The following is an 8,857-nucleotide window of genomic DNA, read 5'->3' on the forward strand; positions in this document are numbered from 1 at the left end:
AAAAATCTTCACCGGTCTACCGGACCACTCCTAAGCCAGATTACCCAACCATATTCCTTGTCATTTGTCACCTTTATTTGCACGTCATCGTTTTCAAATTTTGGGGATAACAACATCCTTATAGCAAAAATGTAAATAATCCCAACCAAGTACTCCAGGCCAATTAAAGTTGCTGCCTTTTTTAATATAGGAGCTTCATATACTATTATCAATTCAAATATTCTTTCGCTATAATTATGGGAAAAAAGAAGAAGTTGTATTTTCATGTGTCAACACCAAGTTGATCAACAAACTTGTCAAATTGTATTTCTTCCTAGGATGTTCAATAGTTCACAGGGTTATTGGAGGTAGGATTAGATCTTTACACCAAAAAAAAGAGCTTGGGGTACTACCAAATAAATACGTATAAACAATACTTCACTCTACGGGTACCAATTCAAAATTATTTCTAGATAAGAGGAGATTATTTGTTCTCAATAAAAGAATGTCTAATCTAGAAATCATGCGTTAAGTCACATACACATAATACGGAGAAATGTGATCATCTACGCTAGATGAATGAGTAATTCTTTATTTCTCTCACTTTCAAAGAAAATAAAGATGCAAATCCTACAACAACAATTGATGGTAAAATAAGAATGCGAAGAACTAAAAATCGCAAAGGCTAACAAAAGACATTAAATCCTCATGGGAAAGTCATACATTCTATGTAACAAAAGAGAAAAACAAGTCTGAGGAAAATAGAGATTTCTAATTAACAAGTAACTTCTAAAAAAAATTCCTTGAAGATGATAAATTTCGTTTGGCTAACAGAAATTTGTTAGTCTCTAATTTATTCAAAGCAAAGGTGTTTTCGAAGACCAAGGCAAGATTTTTTGCAACTATACATAAGACAGGTCCATACAAAACTCCTAAACCAATTCGCTGAAATTACAAAAACACATAGGATAATGTGATCTCAAAGAAAAATTATTATAGGCCAATATACAATTGAATTTTTGGGAACAAAGCTACATAATGGCACATATGAACCCCAACCCCATATATCCCAAGAATTGTTAAAGTTTCTTGATGAGAACCTAACGAAGACCCAAGTACAACAATTCTGAAGAATTGTAAAATTACTTGAGAGATTTCATGCCATACTTTTCCAAACTCATAAGCATACTGAATGATAACTCTTGAATAAAGAGTTATCTTTTATACTTTTAAGCTTATAAATATTGAATTGGGAAGAGTGATGTTTTCTTTTTGTTGTTATTATTAGTTAATTTGTTTTCCTTCTTTGTGTTGTTGTGAGTTATTGTGTCTTTTTAGCTTTTAAGAGTTGAAAGTATGAAAACAATGAATTTATGCATGAACTATCCTAGAAAAAAGATAAAAATAAAATTGGTTTCTAAATTGTTTTGTTTGTGCTGAAATTTCAGATTTTGTTGTAGCGAAAGAAATTTTGCTAGAGCATTTTCATCAAGATTCAAGTGGGAAATTTCAGCATATGAAGAAAAGACACTTAGAATTTCACTAATTGAGCTGGCAAGGAGGGATGAGGTGGCAAAAATTAGAGGCAATGAGCTGCATTTTGGAGCATTTTCTAGAAGAGAAAAAAAGAGAAAAAGATTGGGCCAAAAATATAGACAAATGATGTGGGTCTTCTAATTAGGGAAAGATTGGTACCCTAGCATTAGGGATGCACATTTTCCTCATGGGGACCCGATCCTAATGGGGCGGGGAATCCCCATCTAAATGGGGAACGAGGCGGGGACGGGGATATGTTAAATGGGGCGGGGATAGGGATAGCATTCTCCGCCCCGATGGGGCCTCATTTAAATTTTTAAATATTTTGGTAATATTTTATATGTATATTATATCTTTCTTTATGTGTTTTTGTAGTATAGTAGTAATTTTTTTAATATTTTAAATTTTATTTAGGATAGTGTTCAATATTTTAAATAATAAATATTGTGCAATATTTTAATTTACATATAATTTACGATTTTTATTTTAAAATTTATTTTTTAAATAAATGGGTTCCCTGTGGGGATTCACCGCCCCAATACAGGATTCCTCACCCCGTCCCCGACAGGGAATAAGCGGGGATGAGGCGGGGTCAGGATTAGAAATATAAATGGGGATGGGGATGGGGACGGGGACGGGGACGGGGACAGGGGCGGAGGCGGGGATGGGGGGGCACTCCCCGCCGATTCCCCGCCCCATGTGCATCACTACCTAGCATCATTGAAAAGAAAGTGTTGACTGTGTTTTTAGCCAACGACGTGAGAACGTCAAATACGACAAACCTTCAAGAGAATTTAAACAACACAGACGGTATAATAAAGAAAATAAAGAACACACAAGATTTTTATAGTGGTTCAGTCCCGATCAGTCGGTAATAGCCTAATCCACTTAGAGTTGTGATTATAGATCTGTACTCAAGATCAGATGGACTGAGCCAACTGAGTTTCTCCAGTACAGATTGCAAAAATACAAGAATCCTCTCAAATATCAGCCCTTTCTCTCTCTAGAATAGTCAGACCCAAATTTTCTCTCTCTAGAAAGAAGAAGCAGAAAGAAGCCCCTCTTTCATCCCATAAGCCCTCTATTTATAGGCTTAGAGTCATACATACGGTATCCCCTAGAACCGGGATATTTTATTATATATATTACATTTAAATTACAAATAAACATTCAAAATTCAAAATGTAACAAACCCCCCCATTTGTGGGAAGAATGAGAGATTCCCGCATATCTTGTTGAAGTTGTTTCTGGGAATCTTGACTTAGTCTCCTCTAGCTAGTTGATTCACCTCCTACTGACCACCCATGCAAGTGCTGGTCGAACATGTGCATGGTGGTAGGACAAACATTTGTTGGTCGGACGTGCATGGTGGTAGGACATGCACTTCTCTCCTCTAACATGGCACTCTCCTATAGCATGCCATGTTTCTCCTCGGACCAAATCCTTGGGGTCTCCTAGGACCACCCTCTTGGGGTCTCCTAGGACCACTCTCTTGAGTTCTCCTCAGATGCACTCTCCTTAGCTCTCATAGGATGCACTCTCCTTAGCTCTCCTAGGATGCATTCTCCTCAGCCTCCTAGGATGCATTCTCCTTAGCCTCCTAGGATGCACTCTCCTTAGCCCTCCTAGGATGCATTCTCCTTAGCCTCCTAGGATGCATTCTCCTTAGCTTCCTAGGATGCACTCTCCTTAGCTTTCCTCAGACCAAGGTGCACTTGGCTTGGTTATGACATCTTTCAAGCAGTCCAAATTCTTCGTCAGTCTACCGGGTCACTTTATCACAGCTCTGAGGAGTCAATGTATTTATTGACTATTTAATGTGTCTTTTACAGACCATGTACTGCCATTTGTCACCTCTATTGCCTTGTCAGTGATCTCCAATTTTTGGGTATAACAGAAAGCAACCACCATTTTAGAAGGAGATCCTAGAGCACCCATTGTAGAAGAAGAAGAAGAAGAAGAAGAAATTACAAGCTTGAAAAGGAGAATCTAAGGAAGAAAAGGAAAAGGAGGAAGACAAGATTTTTTATTCATCATCTTTGGCTTGTTCTCTTCTCTTTAATCTCATTAAAGTTTGTAATTTATTTAGCTTTTTCTATTTAAATACACATGGGATGCTTTGATTTTGTATTTGTGTTTCTTAAGTTAGCCATGAACTAGTTCTTTTGAGGCTTGAATTATTAATGAACTCTATGTCTTAGTTTTCAATTTCTAGTACTTTATTTTAGCAAAAATACTCATTGTTCATTCAAGTGTGCTTAATGTGAATTCTTATTTTTATTTGGCCATCAATGACAAGATGATTAGTAATATTTATGCCGAGAAGTTTGAATATAATAGATGAACTTGAATGACACAAGTAGATAATCTTGTTAGATTATGTTTTGTGAATAACATAGTAATGTGTTATTTGCCTTGTGTTAACAAATATGAATTAAAGTTTAAAATTGAAATCTTAAACTTGCACTACTACAAAAAAGGATTTTTAGGACTAGCATTGCGAGTCCTAAAAAAGTTTTTAGGACTCGCGGGGCGCGAGTCCTCTATTTGAGAGCCTTAAAAACTAAGGTTTTTTAGGACTCGCGTTGCGAGTCCTAAAAAATCTGGTTGAGTGCCTTTAATTAAGTTTTCATCCTAAAAAATCTTGTGCGAGTCCTAAAATATCTGGTTGAGTGCATTTAATTAAGTTTTTAGGACTCGCATTGCGAGTCCTAAAAGAATGTTGCGAGTCCTAAAAAATCTGATTGAGTGCTTTAAGTAATTTTTTAGGACTCGCTTTGCATGCCCTTAAAATTAATTTTTTTTTTTTTAAATGTAGCTACAATTTTCATTTTGATTTAGAAAAAATATATCCCTTTAAGTGTCCAAAATGTATTATATATGTTAGATTTCTAAAATTTCAAAAGAAAATACAACAAAATAATTTTTTATTAATTACTCAAAAATATCATTTCAGTATTTAGTCTACTCGGCTTACAAAATCATATTACATGATAGTTTAAACTATAATCAAATTATATCATCCAAATATTAAACAAGAAATGTATACAATGTTAGTGAAATATATTTTTTATTCTAAAAACTTCAACTATCAATGTTGTCTAGTATTACGCCAAAGAAATGCATCCCAATATAGACCTGCACATTATAAAAAAGTTATTAAATTATAAATATATTATAATTCAAACTTATAAATAAGTAGACACACACACATCATCATCATCATTTGGCTTTTAACAATCAAATCAAAGTGAAATGCATAATTAAGCTATGCAAATTGCATTCAAATCAAATAGTTTTGACTAAATTAAGCATCTAATTAAGCATCTTTTAAGATACCCTTTTAATCATAATCCACCTCTTAATCTCTAATTTCGTTAAAACTTTAATGCGGGCTTATTATTTATTATGATGTTATGGTTCAAGTGGGAAGGAGCTTAAGTGATAAGACATTAGTACTACTTAATTACTTGATTAATTATGAAAGAAACATCACTAATTTGAATCCTATCTTGGATGTATAGTAATTGGAACTTATGATGGAAAAAGATATTAAAACTATTATATTGCACATCAAATTCTTTGTTTATTTGCAATAACTGATGTTGGTTTTTTTTTATCTTTTTATCTTTTAGCTAGGGACATTTTATGAAACAATTTTCCGCATTGTAAATACGATCAATTTTAACATATAACTTAATCAAAATCCTCCCCACAATTACACCTATTTCACGAAACGGAACCTATAATTACTAATAAGAAGAAACAAACTCAATCCACCAAAAACACATTTACATGCAAAGAGAGGAAGATTAATTAAAAAGAAAACAGAAACCATGCCAATTTGAAAGTTGAAACAAGAAATATAAGAGTGAAAAAAATAACAGAAAGGAAATTGGTACGCGAGAGGAAGAGTAGAGGTTGCATCAAGCAGAGTATATTGATTTTGCCCAATTTCAGATAGCCACAAAATGGTTGTATAAGAGATAAGTACGTTTAAGTGAACCGAAAAGCATTAACAACTATATTCTTATTACAAATAGTAAAATAAGATAAAAAGGAAAACATGAAGAAAAAAAAATCAGAATCTAAACCCAGAAACACCAAATACAAGCACAATTGAAAGAGATTGAAAAATATCATCAAGAGTTAGAGACAACTCAAGCCTTTAATGAAACCCCTTCTACGCAACTAAAACCATCAAATATTTTTTTTTAAAAATACTCACTTCAGCTGCCTGTGAAGTAACCCCAAGCGTTGATTCTAGATAATAAATTTATTCATGCTATATAAATATATATTCCTAAAAGCCAAATATCATATATCCTAAATCTATTTCAAATCATATAAACCCTAGAAATTAGGTTAAAAAGGTAAGAAAATAGGCCACAATCACCAACATAAGCTTAGTTAAAGGTTCACAATAGGTGGCAGAACAAACACCGTTGAAGGATCTTTCTAAGATTAATTTTCAGAATGTTATATTATATGTATGATTCTAAAATCTCACGGACGTGGTTTATTCAGCAATCTGTTTTACTCTTTTGGGAGAGAAAAGATGAGGATTTGATTCAAATTCTAGAAAGACCTATCCTGCACTTATAATCTCGAAAGCACAAATCGGTGATCACATAGATCACATAGTTACTCTAAATCGACTCCTTTGAGGCTCAGATTAAGCAAATTTTGTGATTAGTAGCAAAATTTAAATTCAACTTAATTATTAATTAGGCTGTCAAATGTTAAATATCCGGATCACAAATTTATCATTGTGGCAGCCATCTTTGTCATATTTACACACAAAACAAAGTACAAAAAAATCTATAGAAAATCGGACAACATATCCCCTAATTTACTAGCCTAGCCATATGTCACAATCAACACCATGTCAAACAAATCAAACAACACATAGGTTTTCATCCATATATCACCGCAACACACAAAATTCTAAGAACCTACTTCACTAAGACATGCAAGTTTTCAACCTTCCGTTATCACCGCAGCACACAGAATTCCCAAAACCTACTTCACTACAGATGAATATCTAAGATATTCAAACTCCACTAAGTACAAAAATATTTTACAGATAGCCATAAATAAGAAGTCTTAACTCAACTAGGAAACTATTTTTTTATAATTCAAACTCAGATAAGCTCTAATAAAAATCTTTAAAATATATGAAAATAAAACTGCAATCAATTTCTAATTACATGAAACATGTTTGGTATTAATTACCTGTTCGACACCTTGAACTGAGGACCTTTCCTTTCTGGAAGCATCACCATGTTCAGCTTCAGCAGCCAAACTGTCATGGACGTCCATAGCATCCTATTAACAGTGGCAAACGTGAAAAGTAAAGGCAGTGAGAATATTTACAAAAGCAATTCATAGTGCTTATAATAACAGACCAATTTCAAGCAAAATAATATTCTAAATGTTATTGCTGCAGTGTAGGAATAAAATCCACAATAGCAAGAACTACTAAAAAAGACTCCAGCAATCAAAACCATCACACAAGAAAAAGAAACTGACAATTTATTCTTCCTTATGATACTACAACAAGTAGATGTAGCTGTTTCGCATATGTATATGTAGAAAGAAAAAATTCTAACATTGTACAACTTCCAGTTCTCGTGCTACTCAAAATAAGGTGAGCTTTGTATTGGTTTGGAGAAAAATAAAAACATGAGAAGCCTATATTACTTACACATGGAAAAAAATAAACTTTGGAATGTACACCTCCCAAGACCCATACTTATTTTTCATTAATAAAAAATATCACTTCATTGAGCATTGGAAGTTCATTAAAAGATACTGACCCATATGCAAGTTGAAATAATTTGCATAAACCCTATGAATAATGACATCTATCATAAGTTCACTACCCAACTTAGCTAAAATAAATATGAATAGGGAATGAGGAGATCATACCTCTAAGCTGCTGGACAAATCCTTTAAGTGTTTTCTCTTCATTTTGTAGTTGTGATAGCTTGGCCTCATCCTTAGCTATAGTTGTTTTTGCTAGTTCAATTTCATGCTTTCTTATTGCAACACCCTCTTGAAGTCACAATTTTTTTCATCAATTTGTCCCTTGCCACTTTCCCATCCTCCCAACATGTATTAGGGCATTTCCCTTTATCATCATACTCATCACTCCCATCACAACAGTCTGAGATTAAGGACTAGTTAAAGCAGATTAGAGAAGACAAGTATCCAGGTCAAAACAAAAATTCAGTAAAAAGATCTAATAATTCTATATTACATCTACATGCACGCCACATTTAATAAAACATGATAATTAGAGAAAAAAAAGGCTCATTACGATTGAATTCCCATTACTAATTCAATAAGATTTTTTTTATCCCTGATCAATGACATAGTTTCTTCTAAAATCACAATCCTCTCCAAAGAAAGAACTCAAAATATAAGAAAAATAAACTAGGGAAATAGAACATGGAAGGAAAAACTGGTTCTTGCGTCTATACAAGTTATTAAAGCAGTAAATTTAAATCTACTTACCGCATATACCATCATTCACTCTAGAAGAGAATAATACTTTAGGAACATGCCTTGCATTTTGACAATAGAATCTTCCATTTGGACACGCAGATGTTCCTACAACCCACCAAACAAAGATGCATAGCATTTATCAAAATCAGTAAATCACAAAGACACCCAATAGAAAAGTATAACATTTCACCAAACAATGCAATGAAAAGAAAGGGAAAAGAAAAACCAAATGAATGATTTACAAACTGCAGTAAATTTAGCAAGTATAATAACAAAAAAAAACCCATCCCCATAAGAAATCAGATGCATCTTTCACCTAATATAGATAAATAATCAAATTCAGTAAAATATAGGAGAGGAAGATGATTCTTCTCATCACGTCGATCCCCATCCCCACCATTGAGCCCACATCTGAGACGAGGAAGACCACGAGCCCAGACCCACACCTCTTCCCCGTCACCGTCGTAGCCTTGCCGTAAATTGATCGGGAATAATAGCATAGGATCCTCTCTTTGTGAGAGAAAACAAAGTGAGAAAGAGAACCATTTAAGATAAAACATTACAAACCCATATGCCAAAATAACATTAGAAAACATGTATGACTACCTAACTAATCACAGAACGTCAAACAAGAGGCTCGGGGTAGTTGGAATCTCGCCGAAAAGTGCAAGAGGCAGACGGCTTTGAACCGTTAGTTGACAACCCTGGGCAGCGCATATGGTGGTGAGCTCGAGGGGGTCGACGTTTCGAGGGCCAGTGGTTCGATTGGGCTGGTGCATGTACGGCTCCGGCGATGGGACGATGGCCATTCGGGCCTGGCAGAGGCAACACA

Source organism: Humulus lupulus, chromosome 4 (assembly GCF_963169125.1).
Source record: "Humulus lupulus chromosome 4, drHumLupu1.1, whole genome shotgun sequence".
NCBI classification, from domain to species: domain Eukaryota; kingdom Viridiplantae; phylum Streptophyta; class Magnoliopsida; order Rosales; family Cannabaceae; genus Humulus; species Humulus lupulus.